At 35.9% G+C, this 22223-nt stretch overlaps 1 protein-coding gene across 1 annotated transcript in view; it reads left to right on the forward strand.

Moving 5' to 3' along the window:
• EYS (eyes shut homolog) overlaps positions 1–22223 on the forward strand; it is a 700592-nt gene that overhangs the window by 335684 nt on the left and 342685 nt on the right. The gene's annotated exons all lie outside the window — the stretch shown is intronic.

Here is a 22223-nt window from a genome sequence, read left to right on the forward strand (position 1 = left end):
ATGATCCTTTTTGTTCCTCATCTTGTTTGTAATATGCTTTCAGTGCTGTAAGGTACTTGAGTACATGCTATCTTTTACAAAATCCTGAGCTTTTTGAGTTGCTCTTTAAAAAAGCTTTACAATATTTTTTCAAGAATTTCTAGTGTGCATATAAAGTAAGCATCTTGTATGAACTCTTTTTCATGCATTAAATTACTGAAAAGCCCATGATCATTTGGTTGTTGCCCTCAGTAGCATGTTTATTCATAAAGCTAAGCATTCAAATCATAATCCTATAATTTTTGTTCTTTTTATGATTAGCCTATAGAGAAGCTCACTGAACAAATAGAAATATCTTCTGGTTTTTAGTCTTTATTTGCCTGATTTCTAATTGACTATTGAATGTATCTATTTTTATTAAAGAAACTAATTTCAACAACTTTTTGTTTTGGCACAAGTTTCAAGTGAAGCTGTGTACTCATAGTTACTCCTGGTTGAGTCAGTTTCAGTTTCAGACTTTAAACTGGTATTCAGCTTATCATGTCTGCCTAACAAACATGAATGACATCAGTGCTGTATTGGTTTTAATCTCTTTTCTTGTACATTACCTAAGAAAAAATGCCTTAAAATGAGGATTGCATGGATTCACGCTGATTAAGACTCTGAATGATAGCCTTTCAAAACATCGAGCCTTCAAAGAAAAAAAATCATCTTCATACAGTACACTTACCTCCCTGGGTTGGATTTGAAATGGCAGCACAATAGCACAATACCTATTGTATTTACCTATTTTACCTACCTTGATTGACATAGTGTCACTGAATTGTTTGGTTTGTTGGGGTTTTTGTTTGAGTTTGTTTGTGAGACTTTTTTTGGATTTTTTTATTATAATAGCTAAAGTAGTATTATTTCTTGTACACTGGGGTTGTAATTTTTACTATACAGAACACAGTGTTTTGTCTATACTGGTTTCACAGAATCACAGGATGTCTTGTTTGAAAGGGACTTTTGGAGGTTATCTTGTCCAATGGCCCTGTCCCAAGAAGTGTCACATAGAACTGCTTGCCAGAACCAGAACAAACGTATTTGGAATATCTCCACGGATGGAGACTCCACAACTTCTCTGGGTTTCAGCGTTCAATCACTCTCAAGGTGAAAAAGTGTTTTCCAACGTTGAAGCAGAACAGCCTGTATGCAGCTTGGGCCCATTGCCTCTGGTACTGTCACTGGGCAGTGCTGAAAAGAGACCGGGTCTGTCCTCTACATGCCCTCCATAAAGGTATTTGTAGACATTGATGAGATCCCCTTCTGAGTCTTCTCCAGGCTGTACAGCTGCAGGTCTCTTAGGTTTTTATCATAGGAGGGATGCTCCAGTGCCTTTGTCATCTTTGTGGCCCTTTACTGCATTCTCTCCAGTAGGTTCATTTCTCTCTTACACAGGGGAGCCCAGAACAGCACTCAGAATTTGGCCTCATCAGTGCTAAGCAGAGGGTAAGGATCATCTCCCTTGACATGCTGGCAAAGCTTCTCTTAATGCAACCTGGGATATCATTATTATTTTTTACAAAAAGGACATCTTTTCTGGCTTATGTTTTCACAATTATGTTTTTAAAAACAAAATTAGGGTCGATTTTGGAAAATTTTCCATGTATGACTAAAAGTAGATGGGGTTGTTTTTGCTCAAACAAGACTTTTTTATTAAAAGGTTAAGGGAAATAACTGTTTCTTTAGAAAGTGAGTTAGATTTGTCATCTATGTGTTCTATAAGTTTGAAAGGATTTGGTTCTCTACACTGGAGTTGTTTTTCAATCTTTGGGCTCAGTGGCACTTGCCATAGTCAGCGGAACAAACTAGTCTCAAATAGTTAGTATACACACTCAAGGCAGTGGGAACAATCTGCTCCAGCACTGATGTGGAGGCAGTTTTATGTTTTCATGGGAATTTAAATAGACTATGCACCTACATGGTGACCTGACTCCAGAGCAGTGAATCAAAAGAAGAGTTATTTCAGTTTTATATATTATTCAAGTTCTTGACACTATTTTAAGTTGCTGACTCTATTGAGGAGGTTTAAACCTTTTTGCTTTGTTTGGGCATTTTTTAATTAAATATCACTACTTCTTCTTGGTCTCTATGATGCTAAAATATTTACCAGTAGCTATGTCCCAAATAAAGATGGCTGTGAGTTCTTAGTCCTTGGTTTTTTTCATTCTGAAAAACAAGAGTCTTCCCTCTTTTGTTTTATTCTAGCCCCATCTGTAGACTGAAAGGAATACAGTTATGCAGAATGTACAAAAAGACCTCCAGATGTAGCATACTAATGGACTGTGAAATTTAGCTTCTCAGCAAAATGACAATGGATGCCAGTGTATCCTGGAGAACATCCAAGACACTGACCTTTCACAAAGCTCATACTGAGGTGTCTACCTGGTCAAACACCAAGAACATATGGAATAATACATAAACCCTCAACTGCATTTCCATTACCTGCAGCTGTTTCTGCAAAATTTAGTTTACGTCTGACCGATCTCATGTTACTAAAGTCTAAGCTCTGGCAACCATTTTACAAAAATGCATAGAGAAAAACTCAGTTTCTACTCAGACTCTAAAATCCTGAGATAGCTGAGAGTTGTCTTTGTGCCTTTCTGGCCCACCATGAGGGTTTTTTGCAGGTCCATGATTCATCATTCCTAGCAATTGAAACCTGTTGGAATATTGTATTTAGAAGGGAAAAAACAATTTGGAGAATAGGTGAATTTGGAAATAGGATGAAGTTTTAAAAAGAAAATAAAGGAGACTATCACAAATCTATGAAATATTTAGCTGCTAACTTGAAATACTTTAGAAAAGACAAAGTAACTTATTTTGGGTTATATGTACAAAATGCAACTGTATGAAGATAATGAAAGATTATATATTTACATTTTATTATTTTCCTGTTTTCCTATTCTTTTTCTAGGAAAGAAAAAACGTGTCATTTAAAAACAGTGAATAAATGTAAAAGCACTTGTGAGTGTTTGGTGAGGCAGGGGCTGATAAAAGTCTGTCTCACAGGACACAATATACTGTGTTAGAAAATATATTTTGTAGAGCTACACAGATTTATTTTCACATGATATTAACTCCTTTATTGTTTTACTTTTATTTGTCTTTCCATGAGAAGGGCTCAGCCATGAATTATGGGATACCTGGCAAATGAGGTCTGCTATCTGTCTCTTCCTATCAGAATTTTCCAGTGTTTTATTACTGCTATATTCTATTACTCGTCTAGGCTGCCAAGGAAGAAAACCAAACCTATTTTTTAAACTCTATTAAAGAAAATATAATTGAAACTAATGCATAAAGTATGTATGATATTAGTGAGTTGATGAGTAATTATAGTTCTAATTTGGTCCATCCTAGCTGTATTTCACATATCTTTCTGAGCTGGTTGAGTGAGGTACAAAGAATGATATTTATGTTGCACAGGCAGGTGCAATTTAAAGTCAAATAGATAAAAATCAATAAATTTCATTTTAAATCATTGTCTTTGGTGGAGTCAATCTGTTATGTGAATTTTTTTAAAATATTTCCACTGATTTTTTTAAGTACTTTGTTGTGGGACTTACAAAGAAGACACAATCTGTTGTATCTTATCTATGAAGGGTTTTTTGATGATGACACAACAGCACTAAATGCAGTTACCATGTAGAAGTTTTCTAGCATATAAAAGTGATGTCTGTTTAAGGAGAGTGAGATGGTGAGATGTTCACACTACACAGCACTGTTGATAACAACATCAAGTATGTGCTTCCTGGAGGTGGTTCAGAGCAGCTGATTTGGTAAAACTGGGTTGCCCCCTTGATACTGAGTAAAAAGGGAATGAACCCCTCCATTTGGCACATGTTCTTTCGAGAAAAAATTCTAAAGGCATCAATCCTTTAAAAAAAAAAAAAAAAAAAAAAGAAGGAAGGAAGGACAAAAATACACAAGCCAAAGGCATGGCTTAAAAGTATACAAAAAATAGTGACTGTGACTTAAAAGGGAAATTGAGAAAATTCAGCTTTAAGGATATGAAAGCAAAATCTGTATTGGCCTGTAACGGATATTTTAGGCCTTCCAAGATTTTGATGTCAATTCTGTGAGAGTAGGTTAGCCATCAGTACAGACTAAAAGCTGGGGTTTACTAGATTGAAAGGATACTTTTTGTCAAAATCAGAGAGGTGGCACATCAGAGCTCCTGTTACTCTAGTCAGTGACCTGCTTGTTTGAGGAAAACCCCACAGAATGATTCTTTGGGTATAGACCTGCTTTGCAAAAGTAGAGCGTCAAAAAATAGACCCAGGCAGCCTTAGAACAGTCTTTAGAGCATTATTTGGTGGTTCAAAAGCAAGTTCATCTATGGAGATTTACATGTCAGTTTGCAGTCAGACAGTTTCTCAGATCACACACTGAAAGGCAAACAATAGTACAGTGTAATGTGATGTCTGGAAAGCAGTTGAGCATAAGGGCCACATTGACAAGTTTTCTTTTCCTACTTGTTCTCCCTTGACATCCCTGTCACATTACAACAGAAACTAAGGCTTCCATTATTTTACCCAGACATTAAATGTAAGTTATGATTCAGCAGTTTTAGGTCACTGCTATTATCACAATCTTGTGCACTCAGAGAACTGTTCCTAGATTATGATAGATAATATGTGTACTATTTTTTTCTAGAGGTTGGTTGGCAGGTTTTTTTTTAATTTAAGAACCTGAAATCCATATTGATTTTCCTTGAACAATACATATCTATGCTTAAGGGTCTTCTGGGAAATTATTTAAATGTTTAGGCACATTTCTTCAATAGCCAACTCGGTTTCAGGAAAATAATGTCTGGTTGAAAATGCAAGACAACGAAATGGAATATCCTATTGTCTTTTGTGAAGCATCATGCAGATGGCATGACAAACCTGACAATGAAATACCAAGTTGGTTGCCAAATTCTAGACACAAGGTATATCGCATGAAATTCCTTTATTCTACTTTCTCTTTAGAAATTAAGCATTCTTCAATATTCTATTCAGTCAATTCCAAACCCAGTTCCTTTCTCATATTTTGGTCTTTAAATTACAAAAGACATTAAGAAAGAGGATTACAGCATTAATTAAAACATCTGCACTGAAACACAGTTATAGCAGAATGAATAATTAAAAACAGGACCACAGAAGTTTCCTGTTTGTTTGAGAGACAATTCATTCCTCCATGGAAAAGTTATCTTCCTGTTGGGAACAAGGAAAAAAGCATAATGAACATGAGAAACAGAATTCACAGAAAGAATACAGTTTAATGAAAAAATTACAGTTTAATGTAAAATTAGGGAAAAAATGTTATCAAATAAACAAATAATTTAGAAATTTTTTTCTGTTTAAATTGTGTTATTTTTACTATTCTTGACATAAGTTTTTATATAAGACCATTAGAAATAAGCATCCGGAAGAATAGGTTTTTTATATCATATACACATTTTTCCACACCTGGTCTACATCCACATTCCCAGGGATTAATATTATGCGAATTCTTGTGATGCTTAGTAGTATTCCATAACTCTCTACTTCCAAATTATTTAATGGGTGCAGTGCTTTTAAGTAAAATCCTACTTCTATCGAGGTATAATAAGTGCTTCTATAATGTGAGTGCTTCAAATGTGAGTGAATTTCAATTACAGATTAGTTCAGGATCACATCTCATTCCATTACTGATGTTTTGTGTTTGAACCCAGACCCCTAGAGATTAAGCACGGGTGCTATGAACAGATTATGTCATCTTTCCATCTGAAGTGTTTCTCATAAGGTGCTGAGCACAGTCTTTCAACAACCCCCCCTCCCACACACACACACACACACACAATTTATTTGAAGCCCTGTGCTTTGGTAAGACTCCTGCACTCACGAAAGAGTGAGGCTGCCACAAACTTCGCTTTGTAAAACCTATTGTTATTCATATGGTGTTTCCTAGTCAGGCAGATTTCTCTGGAGAAAAAGCCTTTTTGTGCTTTGATAGACTAGGCAGTAATAACAGAGACTCTTCCAGTACCTGCAAGAAAGCTGGAGAGGGACTTTATACAAGGGCATGTAGTGACAGGACAGACATGTAGTGACTCTTTCTAAACTGAAAGAGTGTAGGTTTAGGTTGGGTATTAGAAAGAAATGATTCACTGTGAGGGCAATGAGACACTGGAACAGGTTGCCCAGAGAAGCTGTACATGTGTGAATGTCTCATCTCTGGAAGTGTTCAAGGCCAAATTGGATGGTGCTCTGAGTTACCCAGCCTAGGGGGGTGGTATTCCTGCCCACAGTGGGGGTCTTGGGACAAGATGATCTTGAGGGTCCCTTTTATTCCAAACCTGTTGCTATTGAGTTAGGGATGGCTGCTAGAAAGCAACATTTAACTCCATGCTCAGAAGGCAGAAGAGCAAACTTTATTAGAACATCACACATTTTTATAGGCAAGATCATTCACCCAGAACATGATTGGTTCTTTATAACACTTGTCATGCCATTGGTTCATTAGGAACATCATCTTTCCATAACATCACGTATAACACGTTCCACATGTTCACAAACACCAGCTGCAGAGACTTAAGACTTGTTTTAATTCCATCTCTGAGCATTCCCACTGCATTCCTAGGACGATGCCAGGGAAAGCTATCTGTTTCTCTCTCTCTTACTAAAGTGTCTCATCCACACAAACCAGTCTGTGAAATCTGGCATATCACTCTAGCAATAACCTTCTACCTCTTGGCAAAGACCAGCCATTTTGGTGCAAGAAAAAAACCTTGCTGTATTAATGAGGTTGGGTTTGGTACTGAAAGCGGCAAGACACTCTTACAGATGATGTATCTTTATGTGTGCAATGGAGACAGTTGCGTTTATATCCAGAAACAAGCACATACATTTAAATTTCCATCTCCCTGTGTTTAGGTCTAAACAACATACATCCAGCCAGCTGTCTATGCTGCTACTGTAGTCAACGAAATGCAGTGCAGTCACTACAGCTGGAAAGGCAAATCAGCCCTCCCTGGAGACCTGGAGCTCAAGTGTCTAGTTCTGGATCTGTTGCCTTAGCATTCATAGAAATGCCATTGCAAATGCCCCAGGGTACCCAAAACTTTCACAACAGCCTAGCAGACCTCTGGCAGACCTGGTAGCAGTCTGGGTCTTCAGCCTCTAAAGCAGTGAGTCATTGACTCATATCCCTAAGGACATGAGTCCTTACATATGTCAACCGTATGTCTCTCTGAGCTGGTTCCCTAATTGTACTGCTTAGGTGTTTATCAGATATTATGGCATATAAGAAAGGACATATATTATATTTTGATTTATGTAGATTGCATTTTTGAAATATCATTTCATTGACTGATTTGCTATGCTTTGGTTCATAAAACTGTCTCAAAGAACACAAACAAGATTAATTTGGATGAAACTAAACCAGATGTTTTCCAAAACCACAGCTCTGAATGCAATGGGTTTGCCTATAGGACTAGGTCATGACTAATTGAAAGTTTAAAAAAATGAAGAAAATAATGAAATATGTACAGTCAGAATGTGAGATCTTCAGAATCAAATGGTTTGATCTTCAATTCTTCTCCTATCAGATCACATGTCTTGCCAACAGTTTGAGCCTTAGGTACCCAAGCCTATTTGTTTGCTAAATTTAGATCCTAGCTTTATATATTAATACCAAGTATACACTACCTACTGGATTAAGCATACTTCAATTTGTGAAGGCGGAGAAGACATCTTAGAGATAACAACTTTATATCATCTGTTTTGAGAAAAAAAGTTAACAGCTTTAAGATCTATAGACTCTGTGTGCTATAATCAATACTCTGACCTATACTGAATCTTATAAAAAAGTTGTTGCTTCTTTCTCAGTTTAGTAATAAGGCTGTGCTTTTAAAAAAAGTTAATTACCAGTGTCCATATACCTTCTGTTAATGGGTACCCTTGTTTAACACTGATTTAAAGCTGTATCAGAGAGGCAAACTGCATTCTTGATTAGTATTGATTGTTGGTGTAGTGTTGACCCAAACAGATTTTCACAGAGGAATTAAGGTTGGTGTAGCTACAAGAACAGAACCACACTCCTCAGTAACACAAAAGATTAATTTACTTTGTGGGATGAGCATAGCAACTGTACAGCAGTTCCTATTCTACAGCACACACACACACACACACACACACACAGACACACACACACACACACACACATACACACACACACACACACACACACACATACACACACACACACATACACACACACACATGCACTCACACACACGCACACACACACACACACACGTGCACACACACACACACACACACACGTGCACACACACACACACACACACACACACATACACACACACACACACACACACACATGCACTCACACACACACACACACATACAGATTCATACTCACCAAGGCCCCAGATCCTCCAGTGTGGCTGCGTCCAGTATCATGGACCTGGAGTAGCAGGACAGTCATTCCTGGCTGGTACCAGTCCTGGCTGACAATCTCGCCTTTACCTGCAGCTCTCTATTTCAGGCTCAATTATCACTGCAGCATTGTTTGTTTGCAAGCATGCTCTGCTAAGGGACCACTGCTTTCACTACTCATTGCTTTTTAATGTCAGTGGTTATGACAGTGGCCTTGCTGGTCAAGTCATCCTGGATAAATCTTCACAAGTTTCTCCCCTTCTAAGCCGATAAGCCATCATCTCCTAGTCATTGAGTCCAGCCACACACCCAGTACAGCCAAATCCCCTATTAAACCACCTCCCTAAGTACCACCTCTGCTTGTCTTTAAATATGTTCAGGGACAGAGACTCAACCACCTCCCTGGGCAGCCTGTTCTAATCCTTGACTAGCCTTTCAGTGAATAATTTTTTACTAATATTCAAACTCCCCTGTACAACTTGATTCCTCTTTTCTCACTGATTCTTCCTTGAGAAGAAGCCAATACCCACAAACCATGGCAGAGAATGATTCATTATTTCATACAATGAATGCAATTATTTTACATTGGTATTTTAAATGCAAAATGAAAATAAAATGCTTGGAAAACACTACTTACCTTTTTTTCAGATAATGAAATAGATTTTATCTATTAATTAATTATTCTTAAATTTTGATATATTTCTTTCAAGTAAATTATATGTGGAACATTTCTCTGTTATACTAGCCCTTTCCAGTTTCTGTGTGTAAATACATACAAAGTATATGCGTGCATGTATGTATATATATGTATGTATGTGTTTGTATAGAAAGGAATATACCCCTATGTTTACATGTATAGCCTCATATGATTTTCTGAGTCATTCAGTCATTCTCTCCGAATATTGATGTGAGGTACTTTGCTGTATAGCAGAACTGAACACATAATGAAAATAGAAGCAAAACTAAGTTTTATGATATTTTGATAGCTCCTCAGTAGTCTATCATCATCACCACCTCTATTGCTAGTCACAGTCATGAGTGATCTAAATGCTCCTTCCCTGAACACCCACAAAAGTATCCACGAGGTCAGAGGAAATAAATGGAATTATTTTCTATACCTAGGTTAGGTGGCAAACAGTTTAACATTGAAAATAGAACTATATGGCCTCTTTGAATACTTAAACACTAATCCATTTGCCTGTTACTTCTATTAGCACTGCAAAATAAGTAAATTAGGCTTAACCCTTGCTCAGGAGAGGATATAGTCTTGAATGATGATTGTCTTCCTTTGGGAATCTTCATTACTAGCAGAATAAAACATCTGAGCAGAACAGAATACATTATTAGCTGATCAGAACAGTCTGAGTAATCAAGTTAAAACAAAATGCATAATGATTTATATAATTTCTAAAACATAATATATGGTATTTTTTTTCTTCTTTGAGATGGAAGAAAAATGTTTAAGTGTACATTATTCTACAAGTGATAAAGAAAACCAGAAAGAAGAAGGAAATTTCTAACAGATGCAGTTGTCTATAACTGTGAAGCTTGATCAGGTTCTTGAAATAGTGATCCTTCTGGCTGCTGAATGCAGAACAGTGGACTCAACACATGATATTTTAAGAAATGAGGCTTTATGTACACAATTTGTTTAAACAGAAATTGATAGGCTTAATAAATAAATTGTTGGAGGCAGTTTTGTGATCTGCTTTGGGTTTGGTTTTTTTTCCACGAATCTAAATAACTGACAGTTGCAATCCTTCTGAGTTTAGAATATATTAGTCTGCAGGGCTTACAGAGAAGGTTGGATAGAAAGGAAAAGAGTTCAATGTTAATGTAATTAGGGATTATGGATCATGTTGAAATTAATTTTTTAACCTATTGCAACATAGAACTAGATATACTCAACTCCTAGTATGACAATTATTTCTTTAATATCTTTAATAAGTCAAAATGATATTAAGGAGTGCTGAAAGTACTCTTTTCCTTGGGCATCCATATTTCATACTTGGATTACAGTTCTGGCTTTTTGCCTTTTCTTATACACGTGTTCACTATTTCTTCAGGTCCAAATAGTAGTTTGTTTCCTCACCCATTCTTTCTTTTTTAAGAAAAGATACCTGGAAACAGCTTCCCTGACAAAGAACTACTTGTAACACTTACTACTTTGCAAATTTTATTTATTACCAAGATTTAATGTGATACTGAGGTTATAGAAATACAAGTGTTAGTGAATTACTAAATTAAACCATATCTCCTTTTTCTTTTTTGAACCCTTATATATCTATTTACATTATAATACTACTCTCATTACTATTTTCTTCATTTACATACAATTGTGGCTCTTGTATATTTTAACCCTGAAATAAAAATTTCTGGTAAATGCAAAATACATATGTTTCAATCTTCCATCTGAAAAAGAAGAATACAGAATATTTAGTTTTTGCTAAGCCTGGCCTCATAGAAAACTTGAGTGCCACATCAAGCGTTTTGTTTTCCCAGAAAAAAGAAAAAAAAGTTGAATTATGAGATTATAGTTAATACCCTGAGCAATTTCCCAGAACTTTTATTATACAGATTTGCACACTGTGCTTTCTAGCAAATCTCTAACCACACTTGAAATAAATGGCCTAAACCCAAAAGGTCTGTCAGTTGTAACCAGATTTTGAAACATCTGCAACTTTATAATTGACAACTACTAGATTTAACACAACTGCCTATGGATTTTTTTTTGTCATAAAACCACAGCAGTGTCTCCTGTTTGTGTATGCAAAGGTGCTTGAGACTGATATCTCTGCTGATTTACATCTCAGTTGCATTTTACCTGGCCTTTTTAGACAACTGCTGCTTGGTTTTCTGCAACTTTTTCATTCAGAAGTAAATGGAAATCCAGCATTCAATTTAAATCAAAGCATCTGGTCACAGCAATAATACATTGCTTAAACATGCACATGCACTTTTCAAGTTGCAGACATTTGCATACATAAATCAAGTGCCTGCCCTAGAAAGAAGTTTCATGAATGTAGAAGATTTAATGTCTGGATATGTCCAGGTACTGAAATTTTTGAGGCGCTTTCTTAATCATTTCTGCAGAACATGCATAGAATGATAACTTGTAATTCATTTAGAAGTCAACACTCAGAACAGAAAATAAACTCTTTCAAATGCACTTCTTCTGACACAGAGTGCTAAAATTGTAACAGACATCTGAAAACCTTAGCATTTGTAATAGCAAATCAGTTTCCTTGTATAGAGTCAGTTTAAATATGCACACAGGTGTTTATATGGATGTAAGTGCATATATGTATTTAAAAATGAAAGAGAATTAATAATGTATACAAAGAGATATAGTTTCTGCTTATGTTTTTTCGTTTTTTAAAAGGAAGTGATTGCTCTTGAAAGATTTCATCACTTTCCTGTTTTAGAATGTTTACCTGTAAAAGCCTATGTACCTGCAGGGACTTATTCTACCTTAAAAGCCTATGCGTGCACACACATAAGAATAAGACTTTATTTCCTCAAAGAGAGAAGAAACACTGAAAAATATGAACTTCCACCTTTTGAAATATATTTTCCTTTTCTGTCTTCAACAGATCAACATTTATTAATGACAGTAGAATTCTACTGTAGCAAGAAATTTATTTTATCCCCGTGTTATATATACATTAATTTTTGTTAATTGCTTTTTAGATATAGCAATGTAGAATGACACCTGCATTTAGAAAAATGAATGTTGGGTCCTTTTCTACTGAGATATTGGACTTAGAAGAGCCAAAAATGTAAAACAGTGATTGCAGAGATATTTTTTAAGCCAAATTCCCAGTTTCTGTTTTTACTTCAATCGAAAAATCTTAATATGTATATGTATATGTATATGTATATGTATATGTATATGTATATGTATATGTATATGTATATGTATGTATACTCTCTTTAAACTTGTAAAAGACCTAAGCTATTATCAAAATTTAATTAACAGCTATACAAATACAATCAGGAGTTAAGGCAGTTAGAGACATTTCTTCTTCAGGTTAGGAGAGTGCAGACTATCACTCAGGTTAACCGCATTACACTTAATGAAGATGTATGGAAAATTTGAGGTGTGATGGATAGAGCCTAAACAAAAGAGGAGTCACTGTGTGCACCCAGGGTACCCATTGAACAGTTCTCTACAAGACATGTGAACTGCCCTGTGCTCAAAAGGGCAGACTCCCAAGGAAACTTTTGTTGCTGCTATTTTCTACTATTGACATAGATGGATCATTTCCTGCTGCCACTGAAAGCCTTCTTTAAATATTAATTGGGGTTCATAGGCCCCTCTGCAACTTTTATAAATCATTACTGCAGAGCACTAGTCAAAAATGCCATCTGTGGAATATTTTTAAGAAAGGCACCTGAAAACAAAAGGAATGGCTTAATTTTTTTCCTGATAATTAGTATGAGAAAAGCAGTTGTAAAAATCTGAAATTATTACATCTCTTAATAAACATACTCAGTTATGACTTAGTTCATTGTTTATTGCACTATTATCTATATATGTAAAAAAAGAAAATTTGAAAAAGAAGGCAGAATTTCATTTATACAACAATGTCCTCTCTTTTAATGTTGGTTAATCATTTGCATTGCTGCTGAATATTCTGTAAGGCACTGTTATGAGATATAATATAAATCATCATACACCAACATCAGAATTAATCAATTACTAATTATTACTTCTGATTATTCTGTGTTTATGTCAGATCAGATTAGGGAGTCACTACAGATTCACTGAAAAAATTAAGCTGGAGCTACATCACATTATGTAGAATAACATCCTAAATTTAGATTGTTCTAATTTGGCAACTTGTTTATGTTACTTTTGAAAAGGCGACCATATGGAATGCTTCAGAATTTTTTATGGAAATAAAACCTCAGTTCTTTCTCACTTGTACTTGGCACGACCTTGAGTATGTCACTTCTCTTTGACTGTGCTCCCATTCCTCTGGATTCATCTATTTATATTGCTAGCATTTTCTCTTATCATGTGTACAGACTCACAGATTGTGAACTGGCTGTTTTGATGTTACATTCATTCAAATGGTAATAATAGTGACAGCAATAAATCTATCAGTAGTGTGATTCTGAGTCTATAGGAAAAAAAAATAACACTTCAATAGTGGTTTCTTTGCCAGAGAGAAATCAGCTGGAAACAAAGTGTTTGTTAAGTCCTGTAAATATATGTATCCTTTTAAGAATTGAACAGGGTCAAAGGAGACATAATATGCATAAAAGCTGAAGTAGTATTTTTTTATGGCTTGGCACATTGTATCTGAAATCATTCTCTTCTGTGAAAGTCACTGTTCTAGAATCCCTGCAGTATTTCATTTCTCTTTGAGAGTTGTAGGGCAACAGCAGCAAAGTCATTTTCTTTTTAAGGCTTTAGTTCACATTCAGCCAAAGCAGTTAAATTAATGTTTTTCTTGTTGTCAGCAAGAGGCACAAAGAGAAACATATTACTTATGGCTTCTATCTAGTGAGCAGTTACTGACTTCAAAAGAACAAGCAGATCAGTTTAGTTGTGCAAGGTCCCAGCATTCCTAATAGTCTGGAATAAGAGAACAGTAGTGCAAGGCAGGCATAAACATTGTAAAAGTTGGAACAATTTGGGTCTTTCTGTGTGTCTCAGCATAGTGCCAGTGTCAGTGAAAACAATAAAATATGTCTGGGGCCTATTTTACACAACTGAAAACTGTACTGTAGAAGGTTTGGGGAGACTGAAGTTTGGTGTGGGGTTTAGATGGGAAAAAAGGGTTTGAGTTCAGAGCTGGACATATGGTTTTCAGTAATTTGATTCACTGGCATAAGGAGGAAGAAGCACATTAGTGTTCTGTTCTGGCAAAACATGTCCCCAAAATGGTTATGGTTTTGGTTATCTTTACAGAATCTGAACTTTCCTCAGTCTCTTGTGACTGAGCTAATCCTCAGCACAGAGTGAGGGAAAAGCAGGACGTTTCTGGTTGACATCTGGTCAAAACTCCTCTGGGGATGCCCCAGAACATGGACTTAACACATTTGTGCTCCACTTCCAGTGCTGTTTTGGGAAGGTTTTCTCCTTCATCAACCCCTACTTGTGCAAGCACATGGCATTAACTCTTCAGGTGGTACATCCAGGTAGTGCTTCCAGGTGCAGGAGAAGGGCAGAAAGGTTTTTTTTTTTTTTTTCTGCAGGTTTTTGTAGGTATTTTCCCCTCCTATGAGAACAGCTTTTAGGGTGGACATCCCATTCTCAGGCAGTTTGTAGATATTTTCTTATTTAGATAGCATTTATCCCAGCAAACTTTTTTATTGCCTTTTCTTATTTTTTTTTTTCCTTGTGTTCCTTCCAAATTGTTTGTGGGAGATATTTATACTTACTTTAATTTTTGTCTTCTTTTTGTGCTTTTTTTTTCAGAGCTGAGGTTGGGGACCAGGTTGACTCATTTGGTTTTTTTTTTTCTGTTTCATCCACCAGCCTTTCCTTCCCCTGCAGAGTTCCAACACTGCTGAGGCAGGTTCTGCCTTGCTCTGGATCCATGTCATGGATCCAAGCTGTGATTATCCACCCATTCTGGCAGCTTCCAGGGCCTTCCATGGCTAATGGCTTCTCCAAACCTCTACCTGATAGGTGGGATCCTGCTTCTTAGCTCTTCCATGATAGGTCAGCTGGTGGGGAAGGGGAGGGTGCCCCTCTTTTCCAAGTCTTTTCCCCACTCCTTCCCAATTTTTATAGTGGACAGACACACATCAAACTTGCTACTCATAAAATAAATTTTATTACAAGGCCATGACATGTTTAAAGAGCATTTTCCTGAATGTTATCAGGGAATTCTAAGTCACCCCTATGTTTTTCTCCCTTCTGTGAACTCACGGTGTGCCTGAGAAGTGGCTCACCTTCATGAGCACCATGGACCAGGGACATGGCTGAGTCAAGAGACTAAGGCCTGAAGAAGTTATAAAATAAGTAAAAGCAGTGTTGGGTGACTTTCTTAACAGATATTTATGATAGCTCTGTGAATGCCAGGAAAGAATGAATAAAAGTACAGGGTATCAGTTGAATCAAATCTTTGGATGCAAATGCTGATTGCTGCTCCTGAGTACTTAATTATGAGGTCTTAACTTCCAATATCACTTTCTGCAGAGATGGTGTCACAGTAGCTTCAAGCTTGTCAACTCATCAAAGTCAGGCATAGCAATGCATTTTGGACTGTGGATTGAGCTGTGGAGTGCAATGGAAGTGACTGAAGGCAAGGGAACTTTCCTGTGGGCATCATTTCATTGTCTAGAAAGGTTTGTAATCAGTGTTGGGTTAGAAAAAAAACACAAAATATGTAGTGGAGCCATTAACTAGTTTTATCATTCTGATGCCCTGACTGGTCTAGTTTATACCGAAAAACACATTAGCAAATGCAATTAGAGTTGTTGTATAATTTCCTTTTTTTTTCTTCTTAATATCCGGCCTTTTATTTGGTGTTATACTCACACTCCCAATGTTTCTCCAATCAAGGCTGACATTTAAAGTCTTTCTTATGCAACATGTGATGTAGGCTGTGACAAGCCATGAGGATGCTGATGACTTCTCTGTGAGGAAGAACACGATGCTGCTGGCAGGGGCTTCTTTCTTCTCATTGCTTGGGTCCACTTGGGTTTCTTTACGGCAGCCACTCACACTAGAGTAGTAGTGTAGTCACATCTACACTAGAAATTGCGAGTAACAGTTTTAATACATGTTCATGTTTATCCTTAATATCTGTTTTAGCTTTCTGCTTTTACCAAGAGCTTTACTGTCTGTGTATGTGTTATGGAAGGTATACAATATTTACAAAGTCTAGAGATGTTTTTGTTTCTAAGCAGGATCGTGCAATTATACAGTATAAGATGAAAATCAACTAAGGTTCTAGTTACCGTGTGGAGCTCTTAGTTAAAAATCACCTCTTACTTCATCCCCATTAACATCTGTACAACCTTTCCAAGAAGCAACATGCAGTATTGTTCTACAGGATTCTTCAACAGTCATCTGGAATAAGGAATAAGTACTTTACAAATAACACAGACAATAGAATGTTTGCACTAAGATGGTTCTTCCCAGTTCTTTCTTTTCCCACTAATATCTTATATTGTGTTTTTAGCTCTCCAAGAACTATTATAGCTATGTCATTCTTTCACAAACGTGCTCTGACATTTCCTTGGGAAATGCTGTTTTTAAGAGTTTTAACTACATTGAAGGCAGTCAAATGTGTCCCCTGATAAATAAACTGACTTGACAGTGTTCTCTACTACTATTAAATGAAGCTATATGCTCTCCTAAAATGTCTGCACAACAGAAATCACTGTGGATGCTAGTAATCTGGACAGATTGCAATGTTGCCTCATCATGCTTTTGGGAAATCTAAAGGAATAGGTTTCATTTTAAATGAGTTTTTCCAGGTCATTAAAGGCAATTTTTTATATATCACAGTTTGTTCTTGCTGTGGTAGTTCACCAGCCTTCTCCCCTGACCACCACTATGGGAAAACTTTTAGTTTAGTATTTCTCACATCAGCCAAAGAAACAGTAGCAGTTATTTATTAGTCGTTATCATGGACTGGTAAGCCTGCCTTATGAGGAAAGGCTAAAAGAACTGAGTATGGTCAGTTTTGGGAAAAGAAGGCTCAGGTGAGAGGCTTACAGGGCCTTATTACCATGTTCCAGTATCCAAAGGGTGGCTACAAAGAACATGGAGACTCTTTTTTCATGGAATCACATGGAAAAGATGAGAGGTCATGAGTACAATTGCTCCTGAGGAGATTCTTGTTGGACACACGAGGGCAATTTTTTTGCAATGAAAACAATCAGCCATCAGAATAATCTTGACAGGGAAGTGATGGATTGGATAATATTGGATATTTTTAAGATTCAACTGGACAGGGGGCTGAGGCATCTTGTCTAAAGAGTGTTTTGCCAAGAAATCTTGGATCAGATGGTCTTTGAAGTTGTTTCTAACCTGGTATTCCGTGAAGTCACATTTTTTCCAGGTGACACTATTGGTTCACTTTTGTAAGTTAGTCTGTGTTAGGAAGGGATTAGTTTTTGTCAGTTTTTCTAAATTTCCTAGTGCTTAATACTGGAAGCACCCAGCAGAGCCCATAGGTGTAGAGTGCACTACTGACATGAGAAAGACCTGAGGGAAAAAAAGGTTCAATTAAATTTTAAGTCCTTTTGCCTCTACCAGTACGTCATATTAAAACTTTAGTGTCTCAACTGGACAAGTGATATGCTTTGTATGTAGTCAAAAATTTACTGTAGATCTAATTGGAATCATAAATCTTGCCAAAATGTAATATGAATCCAGTTACAGAAGCACTAAAATTTACCATGCAAGTTATCCAAATACTGAAGTTCAATCATGGTAATAATAGTTTAATGCCTGAAACTTACAAACTTTATACTTCCATTTGTTTCATTCAGGGAGAAGGGGTTATGGTGCATTGTCATCTTGAATCCTTTGCCAAGGGAATGCAGTGGGGGCTTCTTCTTTATTGTACTTGAGGGGCTTATATTAGGGAACACTTTTAAGGATTTTCTAACATGTCCTATACCTAGCTTCTTTTGCTTTTCTGCTGAATTTTTTAATGAAAGTGTGTTTTATTTATGTTGGAAGCTTGTTTTTATTACTTTGTCTTTTATTATCCTAAAGACATTTTCACACAGTTTCAAATGTATCATCTCAACTGTTATCCAGTATTTTGTTCTACAGTACCCCATAATTTATTCTATGCACAACAAAAAGTGTCACTGGAATAGTACTTGTTATCACTGTCTGAGCTATATTGGAATTATTATAAAAAGAGACATATCAGCATACCATTTTACAATGAAAATCAAAACTCAAACAAATTAGAGTCTACTAGACCTAAAAAAGCTAAAACAAAGCTCCAGGCAAGAAAACAAGTCCAGACAAATCAGGCTTGGTAAGCCTCATTCTACAGCCTTGCAGTGTAAGAACAAACCCTGTGGTTTCTTGTTCAGCAAGACCATATTTATGAACTGAAAGACTACAAAAGTAAGACACAGGAAAAACTGTGTTGATATTATTTGTAAAAACTGAGAATATATTCTGAAATGGAATTTCTTACACTTCACTTGGTTTTTAACAATTCACAGCCAAAATTATTAACACTAAGAATCAGCTGAGACAGCCCCTGTGAAATGATCCCTGGGGATTCTAGCAATAAGCTATGGAGAGTAGAGAGGTTGGTCTAGACAAGAAATAGCAGGCTGCTAATGAGGTGCTCACAGTTCTGCACTATGAGTGTTTTATCTGTATTATCAGAGTTAGGAAGGGCAGAGGTCTTAAATAGTACCTAAAAAATTAAACTAAAGTGGTACAGAACATTTGCAACGGAAGAATTAACTGTATTTAACAGCTCCCTTCTCCTGTTCTGCTCTAGCATTTTGTGAGCTCTTTTCTGATTTTGTGAACTCTATTAATTAAAATCATTCATTTTAATGTGTATGGTTCTCAACAGAGTCATGTACACACAGTGACACACACAGGAGCTAATTTAAACCAAGAATATTGGACAAGCAAATGGAGAATAGGAAAATAGTATCTGATATTAATCTGGCGTTTTTGTATCCTGGATTTTGAATGAGTGCCTGGATAGCAGAGAGGTATGTCAAGACTGACATTATAGAAGTTTACATCAGCTAAGGACCTGTCCTAACTTATTCCTTTATGTAAAAGGACTATTAGTAAAAAGCTTAGAGAGATTCTGTTTGAGAAAGGATTGACCAGATATTAGCTTTCCTCTATATGAAATCTCACTGCAAATATGGATCATTTTAGCAAACAGCTGAATGGTGGCTTTTCATCAGTTCTACAAGGACACAAGCACACACACACACACACACACGTTCCTGCTCCTTCTTTAATTCTGCCCACACTACTGGTGTGTGAAGAAATGCATATAGTTTCCAACTGGGTAGGTTAATAAAATAAAGAAAGGAGTGTCTTAGCTCTAATATATTTTCATCAAGGCTTAGCCATTCCGGTTATTTTACTGTATTCATTGTAGCCTGATATTCCACAGATTAACCTTTCCTTTAACGCTGTCACACCCCACCAACTGTGATTTAGCAAGTACATAATTTATCACTTAATAAGAACGTCCACGTTAAGCACAGTGGGAGCTTTTACTGGCAGTAAAATCTGCTTTTCTCATAGGGAAAATAAAGACTGAATCCAAGTGGACTGAGAAAGTTTAACGTCTCTTGTAATGAGAATGACCTTAGAAAGAATGGAACTTTTTATTAGCAAATGTTTATTATCCATTGTGATTGTCCCAAAATATTCTTTGAAAATAAAGACTCTAATTTGACATACATTAATGAGTTTAATTAATTAAAGTGTCAGCAATTTCAAGGGTAACCCTGTGTGTTCAGAGTAGTTAAAAACCAGTTTTATATAGTCCACATTGCACTTATATTATTATAGTCAGGAATAAAGCTCTTAAAATAGTCCTTACTGTCCTATGATTCCATGGTCTTTTTCTTTTTTTCTGTAGACATAATTCTCTGTTCCATTAACTCTTTAAAAAGTTAAGAAGAAAGATGAAAAAAAGAAAGCTGAAAAGTTGCAAATCTTCCAACTCCAATCCTGTTTAAACAATCTGAATCTGTTTTGGGGTTTACATGCAACATTCCTCCTGTGTGAAGAAGGATGCCTTGCACTAGAGTATATCCAGTTCAATTTGCTGATAGGGTCACCTTTACAAGGGGATCAAGAATAAATTTCTTCTGTTTCCTTCATTCCGTAAAAAGTGTTGATGTATCAGTTCATTCTTTCTTAAATTTACCCCTGTGAGTATAAATCATAGCTAATTATACATTTATAATTATATATCAAATGTCTGATATATAAAATCAATGTCTGATATATTAAACCAATCAGGCACTCTTGTAAGCCTATGATAAGGTCTCATTGTTAGTGAAAATATGGGCCTGTTAAAAGTTAACATATGGATAAGGTTCCAACCTTGTGGTTTGTTGCTCCTGTTCTAAAAGAAGTTCTCCAAAAGAATGGCACTATTAATTACGCTTTTAAAATTCATTTTACGTTTACAAAGATATCCAATATAAACTAATGATGAATATGAGAGGTTCCTGACTGTCAGAACCAGAAAGTTTACAAGATCTGAACTTGATATTCTTGGACTATATAGGGTACTGCTCTTTTCAAATTAATTTTTCACTAATAACTATTTTCATACCTCTCTAAATTACACTAATAATTGAATGATTTCTCCCATAATCTAAGAAAGACAACAAAAAGAAAAAAAGATATATCTTGTTATTTCAGATTATAGATCTGTATTGGGGACTGTGATTCTGATATGATAAGAACAGAACTTTAGATGAATAAGTGGAATACCCTTTAAAACAGAATATCTACTCAAGCATGCTAATGAACACACTACAACATGCTAATTCTATTTTTTTCTTTTTGATTTCTATTGAATATTCTTTAAAATAGAAAAAAAACATTTCCTGACCACCATGGAGAGATATAATGTCTTTTTACTTAATACCATGGGAAATTTTTCTTCAGAGTAAATAAACTTGCTTTATTCTAGACAGCACATCCAAGGAGAATACAGAGGAGGAAAAGGAAATAAAAAAGGCAATATGATATGATATGATATACTTGTAGCTTGGAGAAAGCTTCATTGTCAGTGTTTGAAAATTAACAATCACAGCATCACTTTTGGGAATGTTTTTAGAGATAATAATCTGAGAAAAGCTCTCAGGAGATTTGTGTAAATTCCTTGGTGGCTGCTTTCTCAAGTTCTCTCCATAGAAACATGCTTCAAAGTACATCAGGAGAAGAAATTTTCAGTAGTATTAGTGATAAGGTAGCTGAGTCATATTACTTTGAACTCAGAGCCATTTTTCTTAGGAAGACAATCAATTTAACCCATTAGTGAAACCACAGTACCAAAAAGATCCATGCTGATCCAACATAGGATCTCAGAAACCACTGAGTTCACACACATGTGGACAGAGAAGTCAATGTTCTTTTTTTCTCCCCTCAGTTTTTCAGACTCCAAGAGCAGTAGAGCACATATTTATTTATTTATTTAAGATCATACACATTGATTGGGTTGTCTGCTGCTTCATCAGCAGCATCCACAGTCTTCAGACTAGATGGATGACCACACAGCAGATAATCTACTTTCACGTGATACCTTCCTTTTTTCAGTGTTTCTTAAGGAATTCCTGCATCTGAGTGTAATATGATAAAAACCCTAAATCTGTGGCCAGTAAAACCTGCCAGTGACTACCAAGCTAAGCTCATTATATGACCTGTCCAGCATTTTTTGTGTTCATTGAAGGCCATGGTAAAGCTCACTATGAAAATTGTTTAAAATGCATGATGGAAAGCTTGAAATAGTGGAACATTCGAAAAGGTTTTTCAGTTGAAGTAATTTGCCTATAAAAGTTAATTCTAAAGCAATGAAGAGCTTGGCCATTATTAGATAATTATAAAAACTTCCTCTCTGACTATTCTATCAGCTTCACAGTAACATGCCCATAGCTATTAATCTCACTTTTGATGAAACAAACACAACAAAAGTTTCAGTAACCTGACAGATGAAACAAGAATGCTATAACAGATTGTACTGCCAATAGATTTTTAAATGAACAAGTTCAATGTTATAGTAATAAACTGTGGCATTGTGAGAAATAGAAGAAAAAAACAAACCAAAATAACTCCTGAGAATT

This window comes from Melospiza melodia, chromosome 3 (genome assembly GCF_035770615.1).
Source record: "Melospiza melodia melodia isolate bMelMel2 chromosome 3, bMelMel2.pri, whole genome shotgun sequence".
In the NCBI taxonomy this organism is placed as follows: Eukaryota; Metazoa; Chordata; class Aves; order Passeriformes; family Passerellidae; genus Melospiza; species Melospiza melodia.